Source organism: Phyllobates terribilis, unplaced genomic scaffold, assembly GCF_046119375.1.
Source record: "Phyllobates terribilis strain yellow unplaced genomic scaffold, ASM4611937v1 Scaffold_472__1_contigs__length_1415193, whole genome shotgun sequence".
In the NCBI taxonomy this organism is placed as follows: domain Eukaryota; kingdom Metazoa; phylum Chordata; class Amphibia; order Anura; family Dendrobatidae; genus Phyllobates; species Phyllobates terribilis.
The window spans coordinates 347,919-373,496 of NW_027363232.1; the positions used below are offsets into that span (position 1 = coordinate 347,919).

General features: G+C 44.8%; 18 non-coding genes across 18 annotated transcripts; all 18 read right to left on the reverse strand.

The window, feature by feature from the left end:
- Window positions 1-835: 835 nt before the first annotated feature.
- LOC141229381 (U2 spliceosomal RNA) lies at window positions 836-1,026 on the reverse strand. Its single transcript, XR_012296075.1, has one exon. It is a non-coding gene; the product is annotated as a U2 spliceosomal RNA (small nuclear RNA).
- A 1,115-nt stretch (window positions 1,027-2,141) lies between these two features.
- On the reverse strand, window positions 2,142-2,332 carry LOC141229347 (U2 spliceosomal RNA). The gene has a single exon (XR_012296041.1). It is a non-coding gene; the product is annotated as a U2 spliceosomal RNA (small nuclear RNA).
- Window positions 2,333-3,447: 1,115 nt separating this feature from the next.
- On the reverse strand, window positions 3,448-3,638 carry LOC141229348 (U2 spliceosomal RNA). The gene has a single exon (XR_012296042.1). It is a non-coding gene; the product is annotated as a U2 spliceosomal RNA (small nuclear RNA).
- Window positions 3,639-4,753: 1,115 nt separating this feature from the next.
- LOC141229349 (U2 spliceosomal RNA) lies at window positions 4,754-4,944 on the reverse strand. The gene has a single exon (XR_012296043.1). It is a non-coding gene; the product is annotated as a U2 spliceosomal RNA (small nuclear RNA).
- Window positions 4,945-6,059: 1,115 nt separating this feature from the next.
- On the reverse strand, window positions 6,060-6,250 carry LOC141229370 (U2 spliceosomal RNA). Its single transcript, XR_012296064.1, has one exon. It is a non-coding gene; the product is annotated as a U2 spliceosomal RNA (small nuclear RNA).
- A 1,115-nt stretch (window positions 6,251-7,365) lies between these two features.
- LOC141229372 (U2 spliceosomal RNA) lies at window positions 7,366-7,556 on the reverse strand. The gene has a single exon (XR_012296066.1). It is a non-coding gene; the product is annotated as a U2 spliceosomal RNA (small nuclear RNA).
- A 1,109-nt stretch (window positions 7,557-8,665) lies between these two features.
- On the reverse strand, window positions 8,666-8,856 carry LOC141229350 (U2 spliceosomal RNA). The gene has a single exon (XR_012296044.1). It is a non-coding gene; the product is annotated as a U2 spliceosomal RNA (small nuclear RNA).
- A 1,115-nt stretch (window positions 8,857-9,971) lies between these two features.
- On the reverse strand, window positions 9,972-10,162 carry LOC141229352 (U2 spliceosomal RNA). The gene has a single exon (XR_012296046.1). It is a non-coding gene; the product is annotated as a U2 spliceosomal RNA (small nuclear RNA).
- A 1,115-nt stretch (window positions 10,163-11,277) lies between these two features.
- LOC141229353 (U2 spliceosomal RNA) lies at window positions 11,278-11,468 on the reverse strand. Its single transcript, XR_012296047.1, has one exon. It is a non-coding gene; the product is annotated as a U2 spliceosomal RNA (small nuclear RNA).
- A 1,112-nt stretch (window positions 11,469-12,580) lies between these two features.
- On the reverse strand, window positions 12,581-12,774 carry LOC141229440 (U2 spliceosomal RNA). Its single transcript, XR_012296128.1, has one exon. It is a non-coding gene; the product is annotated as a U2 spliceosomal RNA (small nuclear RNA).
- Window positions 12,775-15,727: 2,953 nt separating this feature from the next.
- LOC141229368 (U2 spliceosomal RNA) lies at window positions 15,728-15,918 on the reverse strand. Its single transcript, XR_012296062.1, has one exon. It is a non-coding gene; the product is annotated as a U2 spliceosomal RNA (small nuclear RNA).
- Window positions 15,919-17,034: 1,116 nt separating this feature from the next.
- On the reverse strand, window positions 17,035-17,225 carry LOC141229354 (U2 spliceosomal RNA). The gene has a single exon (XR_012296048.1). It is a non-coding gene; the product is annotated as a U2 spliceosomal RNA (small nuclear RNA).
- Window positions 17,226-18,338: 1,113 nt separating this feature from the next.
- LOC141229355 (U2 spliceosomal RNA) lies at window positions 18,339-18,529 on the reverse strand. Its single transcript, XR_012296049.1, has one exon. It is a non-coding gene; the product is annotated as a U2 spliceosomal RNA (small nuclear RNA).
- A 1,115-nt stretch (window positions 18,530-19,644) lies between these two features.
- LOC141229356 (U2 spliceosomal RNA) lies at window positions 19,645-19,835 on the reverse strand. Its single transcript, XR_012296050.1, has one exon. It is a non-coding gene; the product is annotated as a U2 spliceosomal RNA (small nuclear RNA).
- Window positions 19,836-20,951: 1,116 nt separating this feature from the next.
- On the reverse strand, window positions 20,952-21,142 carry LOC141229386 (U2 spliceosomal RNA). Its single transcript, XR_012296080.1, has one exon. It is a non-coding gene; the product is annotated as a U2 spliceosomal RNA (small nuclear RNA).
- Window positions 21,143-22,257: 1,115 nt separating this feature from the next.
- Window positions 22,258-22,448, reverse strand: LOC141229357 (U2 spliceosomal RNA). The gene has a single exon (XR_012296051.1). It is a non-coding gene; the product is annotated as a U2 spliceosomal RNA (small nuclear RNA).
- Window positions 22,449-23,563: 1,115 nt separating this feature from the next.
- LOC141229398 (U2 spliceosomal RNA) lies at window positions 23,564-23,754 on the reverse strand. The gene has a single exon (XR_012296092.1). It is a non-coding gene; the product is annotated as a U2 spliceosomal RNA (small nuclear RNA).
- A 1,115-nt stretch (window positions 23,755-24,869) lies between these two features.
- On the reverse strand, window positions 24,870-25,054 carry LOC141229406 (U2 spliceosomal RNA). Its single transcript, XR_012296099.1, has one exon. It is a non-coding gene; the product is annotated as a U2 spliceosomal RNA (small nuclear RNA).
- Between the last annotated feature and the right edge of the window lie 524 nt (window positions 25,055-25,578).

Consider the following 25,578-nt stretch of genomic DNA (forward strand, 5'->3'; position numbering starts at 1 on the left):
AGCTGTCTACCCTTAGCAGGAGGGCTCCTGATTACATACCTCTCCTGCTGCTGCTGCTGCTGGCTGTCCAGCAGCAGACTGAAGGTGGCTGCTGCTGTGCACAGGTATATAAAGGCTCAGAGCCTATTATGACACGCGCAGCCAGCGTTCCATTGCCACATTCCATCTACTGCAGGCAGGATACCTGGCTGGCTGAATGTCGCTGAGAAGCTCACAGAGACCGCCATAAGCAACAGTTTAACAGAATGCCACAGACTAATCAACCAAACTTTTTGGGTTGGGTTCTCTTTTATAGTCTGCAGGCATTAAATGAAAGAAGTCAGTGTTCCAGCAGAAGGAGACAACGTTTCAGAAAAGGCATTGTAGCAAACCAAAAAAGAAATTTTAAGCGCAGCAGAGTAACCAGCGCACATACCTGTTAGCTCAGGTGAGTTTAAAAGGCTGCTGTTGATAACAACGGCATTTGCTAAATAGATGGTGTGTGTGCAACAATATACTGAAAGGTCAATTATATTGTGCAGCTTATCTCACCACCTGTAGTTATTTAGGTGAAAGCTCCAAAATGCTTGCCTAATATGTCTGTTTATCCAAAAGGAAGTAAAAAGGGAGAGCTAGAAAGATAGCATTGCATCACATTACATGGCAATGCAATGCACAGTTGCTGAAGTTGAACCAAAATGAGCTTGTAATCTGGCTTCTGCAACTTTGAACATGAAAAATCCAATGAGGAGAAGAAAAGCAAAGCCAAAGAGTCCATCCCAAAATCCGACAAACAAGCAAAATGAACAAAAAACATTGAATTCAATTCTTTCTGATTTTAGAAACTGCATTAAAGAAGGGGTGCACCGGTCCTGGAGATACTGCAATACCAGGTCAATGCGTGGAGTGGACAGAGCAAGCTCTTTTTCCATCTCCCTGTTCTAAAAATCCATTTAATATATGGTCCCCAGATAGGGGACGTATCAGATATTAAACTGATAAGAGCAGATACTACACTTGATCTTAGCCAAAAGGCCGAGAAGCGATAACCAGAATTGGTTTCAAACTACGGAGCCACCCAAGGATCCTGAAAAGTCCATTTGTGGAGATGAGCTCCTGGACTCCCGTTAAGAAGACATGTTGTCAACCTCTAGATCCCTTACATGCCTGCACTTTTCGGCTTGCTGCTGCTGCAATCCACGCGTTTTAGATCTGCATAACTCCACCTCTTTAAACACAGCACCTTCACCCCCTGCTGTTCCCACCCGCCTCAACACCGTTGGAAGGTAGGAGAACCAATTAAGGCGGGGGGTGGGGTGGAACGAGCAGCTGTCTACCCTTAGCAGGAGGGCTCCTGATTACATACCTCTCCTGCTGCTGCTGCTGCTGGCTGTCCAGCAGCAGACTGAAGGTGGCTGCTGCTGTGCACAGGTATATAAAGGCTCAGAGCCTATTATGACACGCGCAGCCAGCGTTCCATTGCCACATTCCATCTACTGCAGGCAGGATACCTGGCTGGCTGAATGTCGCTGAGAAGCTCACAGAGACCGCCATAAGCAACAGTTTAACAGAATGCCACAGACTAATCAACGAAACTTTTTGGGTTGGGTTCTCTTTTATAGTCTGCGGGCATTAAATGAAAGAAGTCAGTGTTCCAGCAGAAGGAGACAACGTTTCAGAAAAGGCATTGTAGCAAACCAAAAAAGAAATTTTAAGCGCAGCAGAGTAACCAGCGCACATACCTGTTAGCTCAGGTGAGTTTAAAAGGCTGCTGTTGATAACAAGGGCATTTGCTAAATAGATGGTGTGTGTGCAACAATATACTGAAAGGTCAATTATATTGTGCAGCTTAACTCACCACCTGTAGTTATTTAGGTGAAAGCTCCAAAATGCTTGCCTAATATGTCTGTTTATCCAAAAGGAAGTAAAAAGGGAGAGCTAGAAAGATAGCATTGCATCACATTACATGGCAATGCAATGCACAGTTGCTGAAGTTGAACCAAAATGAGCTTGTAATCTGGCTTCTGCAACTTTGAACATGAAAAATCCAATGAGGAGAAGAAAAGCAAAGCCAAAGAGTCCATCCCAAAATCCGACAAACAAGCAAAATGAACAAAAAACATTGAATTCAATTCTTTCTGATTTTAGAAACTGCATTAAAGAAGGGGTGCACCGGTCCTGGAGATACTGCAATACCAGGTCAATGCGTGGAGTGGACAGAGCAAGCTCTTTTTCCATCTCCCTGTTCTAAAAATCCATTTAATATATGGTCCCCAGATAGGGGACGTATCAGATATTAAACTGATAAGAACAGATACTACACTTGATCTTAGCCAAAAGGCCGAGAAGCGATAACCAGAATTGGTTTCAAACTACGGAGCCACCCAAGGATCCTGAAAAGTCCATTTGTGGAGATGAGCTCCTGGACTCCCGTTAAGAAGACATGTTGTCAACCTCTAGATCCCTTACATGCCTGCACTTTTCGGCTTGCTGCTGCTGCAATCCACGCGTTTTAGATCTGCATAACTCCACCTCTTTAAACACAGCACCTTCACCCCCTGCTGTTCCCACCCGCCTCAACACCGTTGGAAGGGAGGAGAACCAATTAAGGCGGGGGGTGGGGTGGAACGAGCAGCTGTCTACCCTTAGCAGGAGGGCTCCTGATTACATACCTCTCCTGCTGCTGCTGCTGCTGGCTGTCCAGCAGCAGACTGAAGGTGGCTGCTGCTGTGCACAGGTATATAAAGGCTCAGAGCCTATTATGACACGCGCAGCCAGCGTTCCATTGCCACATTCCATCTACTGCAGGCAGGATACCTGGCTGGCTGAATGTCGCTGAGAAGCTCACAGAGACCGCCATAAGCAACAGTTTAACAGAATGCCACAGACTAATCAACCAAACTTTTTGGGTTGGGTTCTCTTTTATAGTCTGCAGGCATTAAATGAAAGAAGTCAGTGTTCCAGCAGAAGGAGACAACGTTTCAGAAAAGGCATTGTAGCAAACCAAAAAAGAAATTTTAAGCGCAGCAGAGTAACCAGCGCACATACCTGTTAGCTCAGGTGAGTTTAAAAGGCTGCTGTTGATAACAAGGGCATTTGCTAAATAGATGGTGTGTGTGCAACAATATACTGAAAGGTCAATTATATTGTGCAGCTTATCTCACCACCTGTAGTTATTTAGGTGAAAGCTCCAAAATGCTTGCCTAATATGTCTGTTTATCCAAAAGGAAGTAAAAAGGGAGAGCTAGAAAGATAGCATTGCATCACATTACATGGCAATGCAATGCACAGTTGCTGAAGTTGAACCAAAATGAGCTTGTAATCTGGCTTCTGCAACTTTGAACATGAAAAATCCAATGAGGAGAAGAAAAGCAAAGCCAAAGAGTCCATCCCAAAATCCGACAAACAAGCAAAATGAACAAAAAAAATTGAATTCAATTCTTTCTGATTTTAGAAACTGCATTAAAGAAGGGGTGCACCGGTCCTGGAGATACTGCAATACCAGGTCAATGCGTGGAGTGGACAGAGCAAGCTCTTTTTCCATCTCCCTGTTCTAAAAATCCATTTAATATATGGTCCCCAGATAGGGGACGTATCAGATATTAAACTGATAAGAACAGATACTACACTTGATCTTAGCCAAAAGGCCGAGAAGCGATAACCAGAATTGGTTTCAAACTACGGAGCCACCCAAGGATCCTGAAAAGTCCATTTGTGGAGATGAGCTCCTGGACTCCCGTTAAGAAGACATGTTGTCAACCTCTAGATCCCTTACATGCCTGCACTTTTCGGCTTGCTGCTGCTGCAATCCACGCGTTTTAGATCTGCATAACTCCACCTCTTTAAACACAGCACCTTCACCCCCTGCTGTTCCCACCCGCCTCAACACCGTTGGAAGGGAGGAGAACCAATTAAGGCGGGGGGTGGGGTGGAACGAGCAGCTGTCTACCCTTAGCAGGAGGGCTCCTGATTACATACCTCTCCTGCTGCTGCTGCTGCTGGCTGTCCAGCAGCAGACTGAAGGTGGCTGCTGCTGTGCACAGGTATATAAAGGCTCAGAGCCTATTATGACACGCGCAGCCAGCGTTCCATTGCCACATTCCATCTACTGCAGGCAGGATACCTGGCTGGCTGAATGTCGCTGAGAAGCTCACAGAGACCGCCATAAGCAACAGTTTAACAGAATGCCACAGACTAATCAACCAAACTTTTTGGGTTGGGTTCTCTTTTATAGTCTGCAGGCATTAAATGAAAGAAGTCAGTGTTCCAGCAGAAGGAGACAACGTTTCAGAAAAGGCATTGTAGCAAACCAAAAAAGAAATTTTAAGCGCAGCAGAGTAACCAGCGCATATACCTGTTAGCTCAGGTGAGTTTAAAAGGCTGCTGTTGATAACAAGGGCATTTGCTAAATAGATGGTGTGTGTGCAACAATATACTGAAAGGTCAATTATATTGTGCAGCTTATCTCACCACCTGTAGTTATTTAGGTGAAAGCTCCAAAATGCTTGCCTAATATGTCTGTTTATCCAAAAGGAAGTAAAAAGGGAGAGCTAGAAAGATAGCATTGCATCACATTACATGGCAATGCAATGCACAGTTGCTGAAGTTGAACCAAAATGAGCTTGTAATCTGGCTTCTGCAACTTTGAACATGAAAAATCCAATGAGGAGAAGAAAAGCAAAGCCAAAGAGTCCATCCGAAAATCCGACAAACAAGCAAAATGAACAAAAAACATTGAATTCAATTCTTTCTGATTTTAGAAACTGCATTAAAGAAGGGGTGCACCGGTCCTGGAGATACTGCAATACCAGGTCAATGCGTGGAGTGGACAGAGCAAGCTCTTTTTCCATCTCCCTGTTCTAAAAATCCATTTAATATATGGTCCCCAGATAGGGGACGTATCAGATATTAAACTGATAAGAACAGATACTACACTTGATCTTAGCCAAAAGGCCGAGAAGCGATAACCAGAATTGGTTTCAAACTACGGAGCCACCCAAGGATCCTGAAAAGTCCATTTGTGGAGATGAGCTCCTGGACTCCCGTTAAGAAGACATGTTGTCAACCTCTAGATCCCTTACATGCCTGCACTTTTCGGCTTGCTGCTGCTGCAATCCACGCGTTTTAGATCTGCATAACTCCACCTCTTTAAACACAGCACCTTCACCCCCTGCTGTTCCCACCCGCCTCAACACCGTTGGAAGGGAGGAGAACCAATTAAGGCGGGGGGTGGGGTGGAACGAGCAGCTGTCTACCCTTAGCAGGAGGGCTCCTGATTACATACCTCTCCTGCTGCTGCTGCTGCTGGCTGTCCAGCAGCAGACTGAAGGTGGCTGCTGCTGTGCACAGGTATATAAAGGCTCAGAGCCTATTATGACACGCGCAGCCAGCGTTCCATTGCCACATTCCATCTACTGCAGGCAGGATACCTGGCTGGCTGAATGTCGCTGAGAAGCTCACAGAGACCGCCATAAGCAACAGTTTAACAGAATGCCACAGACTAATCAACCAAACTTTTTGGGTTGGGTTCTCTTTTATAGTCTGCAGGCATTAAATTAAAGAAGTCAGTGTTCCAGCAGAAGGAGACAACGTTTCAGAAAAGGCATTGTAGCAAACCAAAAAAGAAATTTTAAGCGCAGCAGAGTAACCAGCGCACATACCTGTTAGCTCAGGTGAGTTTAAAAGGCTGCTGTTGATAACAAGGGCATTTGCTAAATAGATGGTGTGTGTGCAACAATATACTGAAAGGTCAATTATATTGTGCAGCTTATCTCACCACCTGTAGTTATTTAGGTGAAAGCTCCAAAATGCTTGCCTAATATGTCTGTTTATCCAAAAGGAAGTAAAAAGGGAGAGCTAGAAAGATAGCATTGCATCACATTACATGGCAATGCAATGCACAGTTGCTGAAGTTGAACCAAAATGAGCTTGTAATCTGGCTTCTGCAACTTTGAACATGAAAAATCCAATGAGGAGAAGAAAAGCAAAGCCAAAGAGTCCATCCCAAAATCCGACAAACAAGCAAAATGAACAAAAAACATTGAATTCAATTCTTTCTGATTTTAGAAACTGCATTAAAGAAGGGGTGCACCGGTCCTGGAGATACTGCAATACCAGGTCAATGCGTGGAGTGGACAAAGCAAGCTCTTTTTCCATCTCCCTGTTCTAAAAATCCATTTAATATATGGTCCCCAGATAGGGGACGTATCAGATATTAAACTGATAAGAACAGATACTACACTTGATCTTAGCCAAAAGGCCGAGAAGCGATAACCAGAATTGGTTTCAAACTACGGAGCCACCCAAGGATCCTGAAAAGTCCATTTGTGGAGATGAGCTCCTGGACTCCCGTTAAGAAGACATGTTGTCAACCTCTAGATCCCTTACATGCCTGCACTTTTCGGCTTGCTGCTGCTGCAATCCACGCGTTTTAGATCTGCATAACTCCACCTCTTTAAACACAGCACCTTCACCCCCTGCTGTTCCCACCCGCCTCAACACCGTTGGAAGGTAGGAGAACCAATTAAGGCGGGGGGTGGGGTGGAACGAGCAGCTGTCTACCCTTAGCAGGAGGGCTCCTGATTACATACCTCTCCTGCTGCTGCTGCTGCTGGCTGTCCAGCAGCAGACTGAAGGTGGCTGCTGCTGTGCACAGGTATATAAAGGCTCAGAGCCTATTATGACACGCGCAGCCAGCGTTCCATTGCCACATTCCATCTACTGCAGGCAGGATACCTGGCTGGCTGAATGTCGCTGAGAAGCTCACAGAGACCGCCATAAGCAACAGTTTAACAGAATGCCACAGACTAATCAACCAAACTTTTTGGGTTGGGTTCTCTTTTATAGTCTGCAGGCATTAAATTAAAGAAGTCAGTGTTCCAGCAGAAGGAGACAACGTTTCAGAAAAGGCATTGTAGCAAACCAAAAAAGAAATTTTAAGCGCAGCAGAGTAACCAGCGCACATACCTGTTAGCTCAGGTGAGTTTAAAAGGCTGCTGTTGATAACAAGGGCATTTGCTAAATAGATGGTGTGTGTGCAACAATATACTGAAAGGTCAATTATATTGTGCAGCTTATCTCACCACCTGTAGTTATTTAGGTGAAAGCTCCAAAATGCTTGCCTAATATGTCTGTTTATCCAAAAGGAAGTAAAAAGGGAGAGCTAGAAAGATAGCATTGCATCACATTACATGGCAATGCAATGCACAGTTGCTGAAGTTGAACCAAAATGAGCTTGTAATCTGGCTTCTGCAACTTTGAACATGAAAAATCCAATGAGGAGAAGAAAAGCAAAGCCAAAGAGTCCATCCCAAAATCCGACAAACAAGCAAAATGAACAAAAAACATTGAATTCAATTCTTTCTGATTTTAGAAACTGCATTAAAGAAGGGGTGCACCGGTCCTGGAGATACTACAATACCAGGTCAATGCGTGGAGTGGACAGAGCAAGCTCTTTTTCCATCTCCCTGTTCTAAAAATCCATTTAATATATGGTCCCCAGATAGGGGACGTATCAGATATTAAACTGATAAGAACAGATACTACACTTGATCTTAGCCAAAAGGCCGAGAAGCGATAACCAGAATTGGTTTCAAACTACGGAGCCACCCAAGGATCCTGAAAAGTCCATTTGTGGAGATGAGCTCCTGGACTCCCGTTAAGAAGACATGTTGTCAACCTCTAGATCCCTTACATGCCTGCACTTTTCGGCTTGCTGCTGCTGCAATCCACGCGTTTTAGATCTGCATAACTCCACCTCTTTAAACACAGCACCTTCACCCCCTGCTGTTCCCACCCGCCTCAACACCGTTGGAAGGGAGGAGAACCAATTAAGGCGGGGGGTGGGGTGGAACGAGCAGCTGTCTACCCTTAGCAGGAGGGCTCCTGATTACATACCTCTCCTGCTGCTGCTGGCTGTCCAGCAGCAGACTGAAGGTGGCTGCTGCTGTGCACAGGTATATAAAGGCTCAGAGCCTATTATGACACGCGCAGCCAGCGTTCCATTGCCACATTCCATCTACTGCAGGCAGGATACCTGGCTGGCTGAATGTCGCTGAGAAGCTCACAGAGACCGCCATAAGCAACAGTTTAACAGAATGCCACAGACTAATCAACCAAACTTTTTGGGTTGGGTTCTCTTTTATAGTCTGCAGGCATTAAATGAAAGAAGTCAGTGTTCCAGCAGAAGGAGACAACGTTTCAGAAAAGGCATTGTAGCAAACCAAAAAAGAAATTTTAAGCGCAGCAGAGTAACCAGCGCACATACCTGTTAGCTCAGGTGAGTTTAAAAGGCTGCTGTTGATAACAAGGGCATTTGCTAAATAGATGGTGTGTGTGCAACAATATACTGAAAGGTCAATTATATTGTGCAGCTTATCTCACCACCTGTAGTTATTTAGGTGAAAGCTCCAAAATGCTTGCCTAATATGTCTGTTTATCCAAAAGGAAGTAAAAAGGGAGAGCTAGAAAGATAGCATTGCATCACATTACATGGCAATGCAATGCACAGTTGCTGAAGTTGAACCAAAATGAGCTTGTAATCTGGCTTCTGCAACTTTGAACATGAAAAATCCAATGAGGAGAAGAAAAGCAAAGCCAAAGAGTCCATCCCAAAATCCGACAAACAAGCAAAATGAACAAAAAACATTGAATTCAATTCTTTCTGATTTTAGAAACTGCATTAAAGAAGGGGTGCACCGGTCCTGGAGATACTGCAATACCAGGTCAATGCGTGGAGTGGACAGAGCAAGCTCTTTTTCCATCTCCCTGTTCTAAAAATCCATTTAATATATGGTCCCCAGATAGGGGACGTATCAGATATTAAACTGATAAGAACAGATACTACACTTGATCTTAGCCAAAAGGCCGAGAAGCGATAACCAGAATTGGTTTCAAACTACGGAGCCACCCAAGGATCCTGAAAAGTCCATTTGTGGAGATGAGCTCCTGGACTCCCGTTAAGAAGACATGTTGTCAACCTCTAGATCCCTTACATGCCTGCACTTTTCGGCTTGCTGCTGCTGCAATCCACGCGTTTTAGATCTGCATAACTCCACCTCTTTAAACACAGCACCTTCACCCCCTGCTGTTCCCACCCGCCTCAACACCGTTGGAAGGGAGGAGAACCAATTAAGGCGGGGGGTGGGGTGGAACGAGCAGCTGTCTACCCTTAGCAGGAGGGCTCCTGATTACATACCTCTCCTGCTGCTGCTGCTGCTGGCTGTCCAGCAGTAGACTGAAGGTGGCTGCTGCTGTGCACAGGTATATAAAGGCTCAGAGCCTATTATGACACGCGCAGCCAGCGTTCCATTGCCACATTCCATCTACTGCAGGCAGGATACCTGGCTGGCTGAATGTCGCTGAGAAGCTCACAGAGACCGCCATAAGCAACAGTTTAACAGAATGCCACAGACTAATCAACCAAACTTTTTGGGTTGGGTTCTCTTTTATAGTCTGCAGGCATTAAATGAAAGAAGTCAGTGTTCCAGCAGAGGGAGACAACGTTTCAGAAAAGGCATTGTAGCAAACCAAAAAAGAAATTTTAAGCGCAGCAGAGTAACCAGCGCACATACCTGTTAGCTCAGGTGAGTTTAAAAGGCTGCTGTTGATAACAAGGGCATTTGCTAAATAGATGGTGTGTGTGCAACAATATACTGAAAGGTCAATTATATTGTGCAGCTTATCTCACCACCTGTAGTTATTTAGGTGAAAGCTCCAAAATGCTTGCCTAATATGTCTGTTTATCCAAAAGGAAGTAAAAAGGGAGAGCTAGAAAGATAGCATTGCATCACATTACATGGCAATGCAATGCACAGTTGCTGAAGTTGAACCAAAATGAGCTTGTAATCTGGCTTCTGCAACTTTGAACATGAAAAATCCAATGAGGAGAAGAAAAGCAAAGCCAAAGAGTCCATCCCAAAATCCGACAAACAAGCAAAATGAACAAAAAACATTGAATTCAATTCTTTCTGATTTTAGAAACTGCATTAAAGAAGGGGTGCACCGGTCCTGGAGATACTGCAATACCAGGTCAATGCGTGGAGTGGACAGAGCAAGCTCTTTTTCCATCTCCCTGTTCTAAAAATCCATTTAATATATGGTCCCCAGATAGGGGACGTATCAGATATTAAACTGATAAGAACAGATACTACACTTGATCTTAGCCAAAAGGCCGAGAAGCGATAACCAGAATTGGTTTCAAACTACGGAGCCACCCAAGGATCCTGAAAAGTCCATTTGTGGAGATGAGCTCCTGGACTCCCGTTAAGAAGACATGTTGTCAACCTCTAGATCCCTTACATGCCTGCACTTTTCGGCTTGCTGCTGCTGCAATCCACGCGTTTTAGATCTGCATAACTCCACCTCTTTAAACACAGCACCTTCACCCCCTGCTGTTCCCACCCGCCTCAACTCCGTTGAAAGGGAGGAGAACCAATTAAGGCGGGGGGTGGGGTGGAACGAGCAGCTGTCTACCCTTAGCAGGAGGGCTCCTGATTACATACCTCTACTGCTGCTGCTGCTGCTGGCTGTCCAGCAGCAGACTGAAGGTGGCTGCTGCTGTGCACAGGTATATAAAGGCTCAGAGCCTATTATGACACGCGCAGCCAGCGTTCCATTGCCACATTCCATCTACTGCAGGCAGGATACCTGGCTGGCTGAATGTCGCTGAGAAGCTCACAGAGACCGCCATAAGCAACAGTTTAACAGAATGCCACAGACTAATCAACCAAACTTTTTGGGTTGGGTTCTCTTTTATAGTCTGCAGGCATTAAATTAAAGAAGTCAGTGTTCCAGCAGAAGGAGACAACGTTTCAGAAAAGGCATTGTAGCAAACCAAAAAAGAAATTTTAAGCGCAGCAGAGTAACCAGCGCACATACCTGTTAGCTCAGGTGAGTTTAAAAGGCTGCTGTTGATAACAAGGGCATTTGCTAAATAGATGGTGTGTGTGCAACAATATACTGAAAGGTCAATTATATTGTGCAGCTTATCTCACCACCTGTAGTTATTTAGGTGAAAGCTCCAAAATGCTTGCCTAATATGTCTGTTTATCCAAAAGGAAGTAAAAAGGGAGAGCTAGAAAGATAGCATTGCATCACATTACATGGCAATGCAATGCACAGTTGCTGAAGTTGAACCAAAATGAGCTTGTAATCTGGCTTCTGCAACTTTGAACATGAAAAATCCAATGAGGAGAAGAAAAGCAAAGCCAAAGAGTCCATCCCAAAATCCGACAAACAAGCAAAATGAACAAAAAACATTGAATTCAATTCTTTCTGATTTTAGAAACTGCATTAAAGAAGGGGTGCACCGGTCCTGGAGATACTGCAATACCAGGTCAATGCGTGGAGTGGACAGAGCAAGCTCTTTTTCCATCTCCCTGTTCTAAAAATCCATTTAATATATGGTCCCCAGATAGGGGACGTATCAGATATTAAACTGATAAGAACAGATACTACACTTGATCTTAGCCAAAAGGCCGAGAAGCGATAACCAGAATTGGTTTCAAACTACGGAGCCACCCAAGGATCCTGAAAAGTCCATTTGTGGAGATGAGCTCCTGGACTCCCGTTAAGAAGACATGTTGTCAACCTCTAGATCCCTTACATGCCTGCACTTTTCGGCTTGCTGCTGCTGCAATCCACGCGTTTTAGATCTGCATAACTCCACCTCTTTAAACACAGCACCTTCACCCCCTGCTGTTCCCACCCGCCTCAACACCGTTGGAAGGGAGGAGAACCAATTAAGGTGGGGGGTGGGGTGGAACGAGCAGCTGTCTACCCTTAGCAGGAGGGCTCCTGATTACATACCTCTCCTGCTGCTGCTGCTGGCTGTCCAGCAGCAGACTGAAGGTGGCTGCTGCTGTGCACAGGTATATAAAGGCTCAGAGCCTATTATGACACGCGCAGCCAGCGTTCCATTGCCACATTCCATCTACTGCAGGCAGGATACCTGGCTGGCTGAATGTCGCTGAGAAGCTCACAGAGACCGCCATAAGCAACAGTTTAACAGAATGCCACAGACTAATCAACCAAACTTTTTGGGTTGGGTTCTCTTTTATAGTCTGCAGGCATTAAATGAAAGAAGTCAGTGTTCCAGCAGAAGGAGACAACGTTTCAGAAAAGGCATTGTAGCAAACCAAAAAAGAAATTTTAAGCGCAGCAGAGTAACCAGCGCACATACCTGTTAGCTCAGGTGAGTTTAAAAGGCTGCTGTTGATAACAAGGGCATTTGCTAAATAGATGGTGTGTGTGCAACAATATACTGAAAGGTCAATTATATTGTGCAGCTTATCTCACCACCTGTAGTTATTTAGGTGAAAGCTCCAAAATGCTTGCCTAATATGTCTGTTTATCCAAAAGGAAGTAAAAAGGGAGAGCTAGAAAGATAGCATTGCATCACATTACATGGCAATGCAATGCACAGTTGCTGAAGTTGAACCAAAATGAGCTTGTAATCTGGCTTCTGCAACTTTGAACATGAAAAATCCAATGAGGAGAAGAAAAGCAAAGCCAAAGAGTCCATCCCAAAATCCGACAAACAAGCAAAATGAACAAAAAACATTGAATTCAATTCTTTCTGATTTTAGAAACTGCATTAAAGAAGGGGTGCACCGGTCCTGGAGATACTGCAATACCAGGTCAATGCGTGGAGTGGACAGAGCAAGCTCTTTTTCCATCTCCCTGTTCTAAAAATCCATTTAATATATGGTCCCCAGATAGGGGACGTATCAGATATTAAACTGATAAGAACAGATTTTTTTTTTTTTTTTTTTTTTTTTTTTTTTCCACTCAGATTACAAGTCCCATATTTACCATTTCATGCTTTGCAATGATTTCCAAATGGTATTAGGTTGTTATCCATCATTGTGGGTCATATATCCATTTTTCCAATCTTATTTTATATATATACGTTTATATTATCACAATACAGTTATTCCATATTCTTTACATCACAACATTACAATCTTTACCATTACGATTTAAGGCAACATTCCTCTCTTCAGGCCATATGCTGCCAAGGCATTCAAAAGCCTTCCATCCAGAAACCGACCATCCCAAGCTTCTTCTACCTCTTTAGCCAACGACTGAGGTATTCTGTAAGTTGAAAAATAACGATGCATATCGCTATAAATGTTATTCCACACTTTGCGCCTTAGACTAGCCTGACTCCCCCCTTCACAACTCTTTAGCATTTTCAACACTTCTTGTCTCTCCTCCATCTCCCTCATATTTTTTTCTGAAACATCCTTTGCTTTACTAGAGTCCTTCCCAGATGACAAAACTCCTTCAATTTCTTCTCTGGCTTCACATGTGACATCCTCTCTTTCTTCTTCACTAGTTTCTTCACCCTCCTCCTCCTCTTCCATATTACTTACAGCACCTTCCTTTTCATCCTGACTGGAGGACTCACTTTCCTCCTGATCTTCTGACTCCCTATCCACCTCCACTTCTTCTTCCAAGCTAGTATTTTCAATCTCAACGTCTGTGATATCACTCTCAGTATCTTCTTCCATATGATCACCTTCTTTTCTTATATCTCTTATTTGTTCCTCCTTCTTTTGAGATATGTTCTCTTCCGTTTCATCATGGGGGGCAGCTTCAGACTCTTCTTCTTTTCCATCTTCCTTGTCAACTGACTTCTCCTCCCTTTTATTGACAGGACAGCAATCATATAAATGACCACTGCCACCACATAGATTACATTTCTTACTTTTTTCACAATTCTCTGCCTTATGTCCCACTTCTTCACACTTGGCACACCACTGTAATGTACAGGAATCCTTTTCATGGCCATACTGTTTACAACGCCTACAAAACTTCGGCATACCTGTAAAGAACATATCTCCATTAACTGTCCCGATTTTGAATCTACTTGGTGGGAGTACCACAACACCATCCGAACTTTCCTTGAACTTGACCAGGAACCTCCACCTCGTGGTCCAAAAACCATATCGGTTAAACATTTTGCCAGCAGAACTCACTTTCTCACAGTACCGGGATAAAAAGGTCATGATCTCTTCTTCCAATATGAAAGGACTATACATCCTTATTACTATTAGCCTTTCCTTCCTAGGAAAATGCGACACAAAAAAAACACCTTCAAGTATCGAATCTTCCTTCACTAGATCCATTCTCTTCCAAAAGTCAGAAAAGATATCTTCTGAACAAAAAATAACATCATATATCCCTCTCTTCGGGAACTCCAACATAGACAAAACTTGTTCCATTTGAACTTCCAATAGTCCAAACAAAATCTTCTCTACCAAAAAAAACAAGCCAGACTTCTTATTCTCTGGATCCAAAAAAATAAACCGCACTGCATTCTTCAATCTTGCAAAAACTGGGACCTCTTCACAGGTCAGCATATTTGGGCTTCTCCCGTCCATATCTTCACACCAAAGGTGGCAAAAATCCTCCTCGCCTACTTAAAAAAAGCAGGCAGGCTGATCGCCCCTCGTTGCCCCGGGACTAATCCGGCTCCCCAAAAGCAGCAAGGGGGTGAAGCCGCACTGCTACATGCAGCGATCCCCCGAGGCCAAGGAGCCGGGTACCCAAGGCACCTCTCAGCCAAGACCAAGGCAGCAACCGGTAGATCACTGCACTTGATCTTAGCCAAAAGGCCGAGAAGCGATAACCAGAATTGGTTTCAAACTACGGAGCCACCCAAGGATCCTGAAAAGTCCATTTGTGGAGATGAGCTCCTGGACTCCCGTTAAGAAGACATGTTGTCAACCTCTAGATCCCTTACATGCCTGCACTTTTCGGCTTGCTGCTGCTGCAATCCACGCGTTTTAGATCTGCATAACTCCACCTCTTTAAACACAGCACCTTCACCCCCTGCTGTTCCCACCCGCCTCAACACCGTTGGAAGGGAGGAGAACCAATTAAGGCGGGGGGTGGGGTGGAACGAGCAGCTGTCTACCCTTAGCAGGAGGGCTCCTGATTACATACCTCTCCTGCTGCTGCTGCTGCTGGCTGTCCAGCAGCAGACTGAAGGTGGCTGCTGCTGTGCACAGGTATATAAAGGCTCAGAGCCTATTATGACACGCGCAGCCAGCGTTCCATTGCCACATTCCATCTACTGCAGGCAGGATACCTGGCTGGCTGAATGTCGCTGAGAAGCTCACAGAGACCGCCATAAGCAACAGTTTAACAGAATGCCACAGACTAATCAACCAAACTTTTTGGGTTGGGTTCTCTTTTATAGTCTGCAGGCATTAAATGAAAGAAGTCAGTGTTCCAGCAGAAGGAGACAACGTTTCAGAAAAGGCATTGTAGCAAACCAAAAAAGAAATTTTAAGCGCAGCAGAGTAACCAGCGCACATACCTGTTAGCTCAGGTGAGTTTAAAAGGCTGCTGTTGATAACAAGGGCATTTGCTAAATAGATGGTGTGTGTGCAACAATATACTGAAAGGTCAATTATATTGTGCAGCTTATCTCACCACCTGTAGTTATTTAGGTGAAAGCTCCAAAATGCTTGCCTAATATGTCTGTTTATCCAAAAGGAAGTAAAAAGGGAGAGCTAGAAAGATAGCATTGCATCACATTACATGGCAATGCAATGCACAGTTGCTGAAGTTGAACCAAAATGAGCTTGTAATCTGGCTTCTGCAACTTTGAACATGAAAAATCCAATGAGGAGAAGAAAAGCAAAGCCAAAGAGTCCATCCCAAAATCCGACAAACAAGCAAAATGAACAAAAAACATTGAATTCAATTCTTTCTGATTTTAGAAACTGCATTAAAGAAGGGGTGCACCGGTCCTGGAGATACTGCAATACCAGGTCAATGCGTGGAGCGGACAGAGCAAGCTCTTTTTCCATCTCCCTGTTCTAAAAATCCATTTAATATATGGTCCCCAGATAGGGGACGTATCAGATATTAAACTGATAAGAACAGATACTACACTTGATCTTAGCCAAAAGGCCGAGAAGCGATAACCAGAATTGGTTTCAAACTACGGAGCCACCCAAGGATCCTGAAAAGTCCATTTGTGGAGATGAGCTCCTGGACTCCCGTTAAGAAGACATGTTGTCAACCTCTAGATCCCTTACATGCCTGCACTTTTCGGCTTGCTGCTGCTGCAATCCACGCGTTTTAGATCTGCATAACTCCACCTCTTTAAACACAGCACCTTCACCCCCTGCTGTTCCCACCCGCCTCAACACCGTTGGAAGGGAGGAGAACCAATAAAGGCGGGGGGTGGGGTGGAACGAGCAGCTGTCTACCCTTAGCAGGAGGGCTCCTGATTACATACCTCTCCTGCTGCTACTGCTGCTGGCTGTCCAGCAGCAGACTGAAGGTGGCTGCTGCTGTGCACAGGTATATAAAGGCTCAGAGCCTATTATGACACGCGCAGCCAGCGTTCCATTGCCACATTCCATCTACTGCAGGCAGGATACCTGGCTGGCTGAATGTCGCTGAGAAGCTCACAGAGACCGCCATAAGCAACAGTTTAACAGAATGCCACAGACTAATCAACCAAACTTTTTGGGTTGGGTTCTCTTTTATAGTCTGCAGGCATTAAATGAAAGAAGTCAGTGTTCCAGCAGAAGGAGACAACGTTTCAGAAAAAGGCATTGTAGCAAACCAAAAAAGAAATTTTAAGCGCAGCAGAGTAACCAGCGCACATACCTGTTAGCTCAGGTGAGTTTAAAAGGCTGCTGTTGATAACAAGGGCATTTGCTAAATAGATGGTGTGTGTGCAACAATATACTGAAAGGTCAATTATATTGTGCAGCTTATCTCACCACCTGTAGTTATTTAGGTGAAAGCTCCAAAATGCTTGCCTAATATGTCTGTTTATCCAAAAGGAAGTAAAAAGGGAGAGCTAGAAAGATAGCATTGCATCACATTACATGGCAATGCAATGCACAGTTGCTGAAGTTGAACCAAAATGAGCTTGTAATCTGGCTTCTGCAACTTTGAACATGAAAAATCCAATGAGGAGAAGAAAAGCAAAGCCAAAGAGTCCATCCCAAAATCCGACAAACAAGCAAAATGAACAAAAAACATTGAATTCAATTCTTTCTGATTTTAGAAACTGCATTAAAGAAGGGGTGCACCGGTCCTGGAGATACTGCAATACCAGGTCAATGCGTGGAGTGGACAGAGCAAGCTCTTTTTCCATCTCCCTGTTCTAAAAATCCATTTAATATATGGTCCCCAGATAGGGGACGTATCAGATATTAAACTGATAAGAACAGATACTACACTTGATCTTAGCCAAAAGGCCGAGAAGCGATAACCAGAATTGGTTTCAAACTACGGAGCCACCCAAGGATCCTGAAAAGTCCATTTGTGGAGATGAGCTCCTGGACTCCCGTTAAGAAGACATGTTGTCAACCTCTAGATCCCTTACATGCCTGCACTTTTCGGCTTGCTGCTGCTGCAATCCACGCGTTTTAGATCTGCATAACTCCACCTCTTTAAACACAGCACCTTCACCCCCTGCTGTTCCCACCCGCCTCAACACCGTTGGAAGGGAGGAGAACCAATTAAGGCGGGGGGGTGGGGTGGAACGAGCAGCTGTCTACCCTTAGCAGGAGGGCTCCTGATTACATACCTCTCCTGCTGCTGCTGCTGGCTGTCCAGCAGCAGACTGAAGGTGGCTGCTGCTGTGCACAGGTATATAAAGGCTCAGAGCCTATTATGACACGCGCAGCCAGCGTTCCATTGCCACATTCCATCTACTGCAGGCAGGATACCTGGCTGGCTGAATGTCGCTGAGAAGCTCACAGAGACCGCCATAAGCAACAGTTTAACAGAATGCCACAGACTAATCAACCAAACTTTTTGGGTTGGGTTCTCTTTTATAGTCTGCAGGCATTAAATGAAAGAAGTCAGTGTTCCAGCAGAAGGAGACAACGTTTCAGAAAAGGCATTGTAGCAAACCAAAAAAGAAATTTTAAGCGCAGCAGAGTAACCAGCGCACATACCTGTTAGCTCAGGTGAGTTTAAAAGGCTGCTGTTGATAACAAGGGCATTTGCTAAATAGATGGTGTGTGTGCAACAATATACTGAAAGGTCAATTATATTGTGCAGCTTATCTCACCACCTGTAGTTATTTAGGTGAAAGCTCCAAAATGCTTGCCTAATATGTCTGTTTATCCAAAAGGAAGTAAAAAGGGAGAGCTAGAAAGATAGCATTGCATCACATTACATGGCAATGCAATGCACAGTTGCTGAAGTTGAACCAAAATGAGCTTGTAATCTGGCTTCTGCAACTTTGAACATGAAAAATCCAATGAGGAGAAGAAAAGCAAAGCCAAAGAGTCCATCCCAAAATCCGACAAACAAGCAAAATGAACAAAAAACATTGAATTCAATTCTTTCTGATTTTAGAAACTGCATTAAAGAAGGGGTGCACCGGTCCTGGAGATACTGCAATACCAGGTCAATGCGTGGAGTGGACAGAGCAAGCTCTTTTTCCATCTCCCTGTTCTAAAAATCCATTTAATATATGGTCCCCAGATAGGGGACGTATCAGATATTAAACTGATAAGAACAGATACTACACTTGATCTTAGCCAAAAGGCCGAGAAGCGATAACCAGAATTGGTTTCAAACTACGGAGCCACCCAAGGATCCTGAAAAGTCCATTTGTGGAGATGAGCTCCTGGAATCCCGTTAAGAAGACATGTTGTCAACCTCTAGATCCCTTACATGCCTGCACTTTTCGGCTTGCTGCTGCTGCAATCCACGCGTTTTAGATCTGCATAACTCCACCTCTTTAAACACAGCACCTTCACCCCCTGCTGTTCCCACCCGCCTCAACACTGTTGGAAGGGAGGAGAACCAATTAAGGCGGGGGGTGGGGTGGAACGAGCAGCTGTCTACCCTTAGCAGGAGGGCTCCTGATTACATACCTCTCCTGCTGCTGCTGCTGCTGGCTGTCCAGCAGCAGACTGAAGGTGGCTGCTGCTGTGCACAGGTATATAAAGGCTCAGAGCCTATTATGACACGCGCAGCCAGCGTTCCATTGCCACATTCCATCTACTGCAGGCAGGATACCTGGCTGGCTGAATGTCGCTGAGAAGCTCACAGAGACCGCCATAAGCAACAGTTTAACAGAATGCCACAGACTAATCAACCAAACTTTTTGGGTTGGGTTCTCTTTTATAGTCTGCAGGCATTAAATGAAAGAAGTCAGTGTTCCAGCAGAAGGAGACAACGTTTCAGAAAAGGCATTGTAGCAAACCAAAAAAGAAATTTTAAGCGCAGCAGAGTAACCAGCGCACATACCTGTTAGCTCAGGTGAGTTTAAAAGGCTGCTGTTGATAACAAGGGCATTTGCTAAATAGATGGTGTGTGTGCAACAATATACTGAAAGGTCAATTATATTGTGCAGCTTATCTCACCACCTGTAGTTATTTAGGTGAAAGCTCCAAAATGCTTGCCTAATATGTCTGTTTATCCAAAAGGAAGTAAAAAGGGAGAGCTAGAAAGATAGCATTGCATCACATTACATGGCAATGCAATGCACAGTTGCTGAAGTTGAACCAAAATGAGCTTGTAATCTGGCTTCTGCAACTTTGAACATGAAAAATCCAATGAGGAGAAGAAAAGCAAAGCCAAAGAGTCCATCCCAAAATCCGACAAACAAGCAAAATGAACAAAAAACATTGAATTCAATTCTTTCTGATTTTAGAAACTGCATTAAAGAAGGGGTGCACCGGTCCTGGAGATACTGCAATACCAGGTCAATGCGTGGAGTGGACAGAGCAAGCTCTTTTTCCATCTCCCTGTTCTAAAAATCCATTTAATATATGGTCCCCAGATAGGGGACGTATCAGATATTAAACTGATAAGAACAGATACTACACTTGATCTTAGCCAAAAGGCCGAGAAGCGATAACCAGAATTGGTTTCAAACTACGGAGCCACCCAAGGATCCTGAAAAGTCCATTTGTGGAGATGAGCTCCTGGACTCCCGTTAAGAAGACATGTTGTCAACCTCTAGATCCCTTACATGCCTGCACTTTTCGGCTTGCTGCTGCTGCAATCCACGCGTTTTAGATCTGCATAACTCCACCTCTTTAAACACAGCACCTTCACCCCCTGCTGTTCCCACCCGCCTCAACACCGTTGGAAGGGAGGAGAACCAATTAAGGCGGGGGGGTGGGGTGGAACGAGCAGCTGTCTACCCTTAGCAGGAGGGCTCCTGATTACATACCTCTCCTGCTGCTGCTGCTGCTGGCTGTCCAGCAGCAGACTGAAGGTGGCTGCTGCTGTGCACAGGTATATAAAGGCTCAGAGCCTATTATGACACGCGCAGCCAGCGTTCCATTGCCACATTCCATCTACTGCAGGCAGGATACCTGGCTGGCTGAATGTCGCTGAGAAGCTCACAGAGACCGCCATAAGCAACAGTTTAACAGAATGCCACAGACTAATCAACCAAACTTTTTGGGTTGGGTTCTCTTTTATAGTCTGCAGGCATTAAATGAAAGAAGTCAGTGTTCCAGCAGAAGGAGACAACGTTTCAGAAAAGGCATTGTAGCAAACCAAAAAAGAAATTTTAAGCGCAGCAGAGTAACCAGCGCACATACCTGTTAGCTCAGGTGAGTTTAAAAGGCTGCTGTTGATAACAAGGGCATTTGCTAAATAGATGGTGTGTGTGCAACAATATACTGAAAGGTCAATTATATTGTGCAGCTTATCTCACCACCTGTAGTTATTTAGGTGAAAGCTCCAAAATGCTTGCCTAATATGTCTGTTTATCCAAAAGGAAGTAAAAAGGGAGAGCTAGAAAGATAGCATTGCATCACATTACATGGCAATGCAATGCACAGTTGCTGAAGTTGAACCAAAATGAGCTTGTAATCTGGCTTCTGCAACTTTGAACATGAAAAATCCAATGAGGAGAAGAAAAGCAAAGCCAAAGAGTCCATCCCAAAATCCGACAAACAAGCAAAATGAACAAAAAACATTGAATTCAATTCTTTCTGATTTTAGAAACTGCATTAAAGAAGGGGTGCACCGGTCCTGGAGATACTGCAATACCAGGTCAATGCGTGCAGTGGACAGAGCAAGCTCTTTTTCCATCTCCCTGTTCTAAAAATCCATTTAATATATGGTCCCCAGATAGGGGACGTATCAGATATTAAACTGATAAGAACAGATACTACACTTGATCTTAGCCAAAAGGCCGAGAAGCGATAACCAGAATTGGTTTCAAACTACGGAGCCACCCAAGGATCCTGAAAAGTCCATTTGTGGAGATGAGCTCCTGGACTCCCGTTAAGAAGACATGTTGTCAACCTCTAGATCCCTTACATGCCTGCACTTTTCGGCTTGCTGCTGCTGCAATCCACGCGTTTTAGATCTGCATAACTCCACCTCTTTAAACACAGCACCTTCACCCCCTGCTGTTCCCACCCGCCTCAACACCGTTGGAAGGGAGGAGAACCAATTAAGGCGGGGGGTGGGGTGGAACGAGCAGCTGTCTACCCTTAGCAGGAGGGCTCCTGATTACATACCTCTCCTGCTGCTGCTGCTGCTGGCTGTCCAGCAGCAGACTGAAGGTGGCTGCTGCTGTGCACAGGTATATAAAGGCTCAGAGCCTATTATGACACGCGCAGCCAGCGTTCCATTGCCACATTCCATCTACTGCAGGCAGGATACCTGGCTGGCTGAATGTCGCTGAGAAGCTCACAGAGACCGCCATAAGCAACAGTTTAACAGAATGCCACAGACTAATCAACCAAACTTTTTGGGTTGGGTTCTCTTTTATAGTCTGCAGGCATTAAATGAAAGAAGTCAGTGTTCCAGCAGAAGGAGACAACGTTTCAGAAAAGGCATTGTAGCAAACCAAAAAAGAAATTTTAAGCGCAGCAGAGTAACCAGCGCACATACCTGTTAGCTCAGGTGAGTTTAAAAGGCTGCTGTTGATAACAAGGGCATTTGCTAAATAGATGGTGTGTGTGCAACAATATACTGAAAGGTCAATTATATTGTGCAGCTTATCTCACCACCTGTAGTTATTTAGGTGAAAGCTCCAAAATGCTTGCCTAATATGTCTGTTTATCCAAAAGGAAGTAAAAAGGGAGAGCTAGAAAGATAGCATTGCATCACATTACATGGCAATGCAATGCACAGTTGCTGAAGTTGAACCAAAATGAGCTTGTAATCTGGCTTCTGCAACTTTGAACATGAAAAATCCAATGAGGAGAAGAAAAGCAAAGCCAAAGAGTCCATCCCAAAATCCGACAAACAAGCAAAATGAACAAAAAACATTGAATTCAATTCTTTCTGATTTTAGAAACTGCATTAAAGAAGGGGTGCACCGGTCCTGGAGATACTGCAATACCAGGTCAATGCGTGGAGTGGACAGAGCAAGCTCTTTTTCCATCTCCCTGTTCTAAAAATCCATTTAATATATGGTCCCCAGATAGGGGACGTATCAGATATTAAACTGATAAGAACAGATACTACACTTGATCTTAGCCAAAAGGCCGAGAAGCGATAACCAGAATTGGTTTCAAACTACGGAGCCACCCAAGGATCCTGAAAAGTCCATTTGTGGAGATGAGCTCCTGGACTCCCGTTAAGAAGACATGTTGTCAACCTCTAGATCCCTTACATGCCTGCACTTTTCGGCTTGCTGCTGCTGCAATCCACGCGTTTTAGATCTGCATAACTCCACCTCTTTAAACACAGCACCTTCACCCCCTGCTGTTCCCACCCGCCTCAACACCCTTGGAAGGGAGGAGAACCAATTAAGGCGGGGGGTGGGGTGGAACGAGCAGCTGTCTACCCTTAGCAGGAGGGCTCCTGATTACATACCTCTCCTGCTGCTGCTGCTGCTGGCTGTCCAGCAGCAGACTGAAGGTGGCTGCTGCTGTGCACAGGTATATAAAGGCTCAGAGCCTATTATGACACGCGCAGCCAGCGTTCCATTGCCACATTCCATCTACTGCAGGCAGGATACCTGGCTGGCTGAATGTCGCTGAGAAGCTCACAGAGACCGCCATAAGCAACAGTTTAACAGAATGCCACAGACTAATCAACCAAACTTTTTGGGTTGGGTTCTCTTTTATAGTCTGCAGGCATTAAATGAAAGAAGTCAGTGTTCCAGCAGAAGGAGACAACGTTTCAGAAAAGGCATTGTAGCAAACCAAAAAAGAAATTTTAAGCGCAGCAGAGTAACCAGCGCACATACCTGTTAGCTCAGGTGAGTTTAAAAGGCTGCTGTTGATAACAAGGGCATTTGCTAAATAGATGGTGTGTGTGCAACAATATACTGAAAGGTCAATTATATTGTGCAGCTTATCTCACCACCTGTAGTTATTTAGGTGAAAGCTCCAAAATGCTTGCCTAATATGTCTGTTTATCCAAAAGGAAGTAAAAAGGGAGAGCTAGAAAGATAGCATTGCATCACATTACATGGCAATGCAATGCACAGTTGCTGAAGTTGAACCAAAATGAGCTTGTAATCTGGCTTCTGCAACTTTGAACATGAAAAATCCAATGAGGAGAAGAAAAGCAAAGCCAAAGAGTCCATCCCAAAATCCGACAAACAAGCAAAATGAACAAAAAACATTGAATTCAATTCTTTCTGATTTTAGAAACTGCATTAAAGAAGGGGTGCACCGGTCCTGGAGATACTGCAATACCAGGTCAATGCGTGCAGTGGACAGAGCAAGCTCTTTTTCCATCTCCCTGTTCTAAAAATCCATTTAATATATGGTCCCCAGATAGGGGACGTATCAGATATTAAACTGATAAGAACAGTTACTACACTTGATCTTAGCCAAAAGGCCGAGAAGCGATAACCAGAATTGGTTTCAAACTACGGAGCCACCCAAGGATCCTGAAAAGTCCATTTGTGGAGATGAGCTCCTGGACTCCCGTTAAGAAGACATGTTGTCAACCTCTAGATCCCTTACATGCCTGCACTTTTCGGCTTGCTGCTGCTGCAATCCACGCGTTTTAGATCTGCATAACTCCACCTCTTTAAACACAGCACCTTCACCCCCTGCTGTTCCCACCCGCCTCAACACCGTTGGAAGGGAGGAGAACCAATTAAGGCGGGGGGTGGGGTGGAACGAGCAGCTGTCTACCCTTAGCAGGAGGGCTCCTGATTACATACCTCTCCTGCTGCTGCTGCTGCTGGCTGTCCAGCAGCAGACTGAAGGTGGCTGCTGCTGTGCACAGGTATATAAAGGCTCAGAGCCTATTATGACACGCGCAGCCAGCGTTCCATTGCCACATTCCATCTACTGCAGGCAGGATACCTGGCTGGCTGAATGTCGCTGAGAAGCTCACAGAGACCGCCATAAGCAACAGTTTAACAGAATGCCACAGACTAATCAACCAAACTTTTTGGGTTGGGTTCTCTTTTATAGTCTGCAGGCATTAAATGAAAGAAGTCAGTGTTCCAGCAGAAGGAGACAACGTTTCAGAAAAGGCATTGTAGCAAACCAAAAAAGAAATTTTAAGCGCAGCAGAGTAACCAGCGCACATACCTGTTAGCTCAGGTGAGTTTAAAAGGCTGCTGTTGATAACAAGGGCATTTGCTAAATAGATGGTGTGTGTGCAACAATATACTGAAAGGTCAATTATATTGTGCAGCTTATCTCACCACCTGTAGTTATTTAGGTGAAAGCTCCAAAATGCTTGCCTAATATGTCTGTTTATCCAAAAGGAAGTAAAAAGGGAGAGCTAGAAAGATAGCATTGCATCACATTACATGGCAATGCAATGCACAGTTGCTGAAGTTGAACCAAAATGAGCTTGTAATCTGGCTTCTGCAACTTTGAACATGAAAAATCCAATGAGGAGAAGAAAAGCAAAGCCAAAGAGTCCATCCCAAAATCCGACAAACAAGCAAAATGAACAAAAAACATTGAATTCAATTCTTTCTGATTTTAGAAACTGCATTAAAGAAGGGGTGCACCGGTCCTGGAGATACTGCAATACCAGGTCAATGCGTGGAGTGGACAGAGCAAGCTCTTTTTCCATCTCCCTGTTCTAAAAATCCATTTAATATATGGTCCCCAGATAGGGGACGTATCAGATATTAAACTGATAAGAACAGATTTTTTTTTGATTGAAGCTGCATCCAAGGCACTGAAAAATGTGACCGAAGTCACACCAAAACAGCGCACGAAGCGAGGATTCATGTGGACCCTTCCCGGAGGAGAGGGTCCCCAATAAACCATCCCCATCCCTCCGAGCCAGAAGGCCAAAGCGAGGGTCAGGGATCTCCGATGCTCTCCCTAGCCGAAGCCGGAGAAGAGCCGTTTTCGTGCTCCCAGCTTCCATCTAGGCTGCCACCCTAGTGGAGCTGGAGCCTGTGTTGGTTTCTCAGCCCAAAGCTGACCGGACCTCCGACCGGGTTTATAAAAATTCCCCTTCCTAGCCCGGAGGCCAGGAATAGGGGGGGTTGCTCAGAAAGTATGATTGGCAAAGGTGCGGCGTGCTACGAAGCCAAGTCTTTCTGGGGTTCCCAGTCCCAGTAAGCTTGGACTCCCACCAGGGCGCCTACTCCTGGGGCACATTGCTCCAGAGCCCTCACACTTACCCAGCCTAGTGACTTCAATCCTGGAGGGCCATGTTTTCCATCAGATAACTCTATGAGCCACCTGGCGTACT